This window comes from Tupaia chinensis, unplaced genomic scaffold, assembly GCF_000334495.1.
Source record: "Tupaia chinensis unplaced genomic scaffold, TupChi_1.0 Scaffold000317_1, whole genome shotgun sequence".
NCBI lineage: Eukaryota > Metazoa > Chordata > Mammalia > Scandentia > Tupaiidae > Tupaia > Tupaia belangeri.
In genome coordinates, this window is record NW_006159810.1 from 3,685,823 (window position 1) to 3,686,477 (window position 655).

Consider the following 655-nt stretch of genomic DNA (forward strand, 5'->3'; position numbering starts at 1 on the left):
GACAGAGAGAGAGAGAGAGAGGGAAAGAAAGTGTCCCGCAGCGGGTAATGGCCACACTGCAATGCCTTCTCCTCCATTCGCCTCTTGAGATTTTGGGCACACATGCACACATGCCCACGATGTATCTCAAGTTGCTGAGTTGGGATCTGAATCTTGTTATTGGCCACGTGGAATCCAGATACCCTAACCACAGATTGACTGGCCCAAATTTCTTTTTTCTAAATGGGATTACCTTTAAAGAATAGAAGGTGTATTGTCCATTTAAAAAATATATCATAGGGATTTATTTGAATTAGATTCAAGATGATTTTCAAATTATTGAGTCAGTTTATATATGATAGTGTTGGTGTTTTACAGGAAGTTTTCATTAAATTAGATTAAATACAAGGTGATTTTCTCTGGTCTAAAAATTGCTAGTAGTGGAAGGAGGTGACTAGCAAGTCCAGGAGGAAGGAAACTGGGTAATGCAGTCAGTCTTTGTCGGAGCAGAGAGAGCAGAGTGCTAGAGGTTTATGGTGAAGGATGAAACTGATGACGGAGGGACTGAAATCCAAGACAAGTAGATTCGCTAGAGAGGCAGTGGCTAGGAAAGACGAGGAGGTAGAGGGAAAGGAGATCTTGAGATGAGGACTTCAGGACAGGCTCTCTGGCCAGT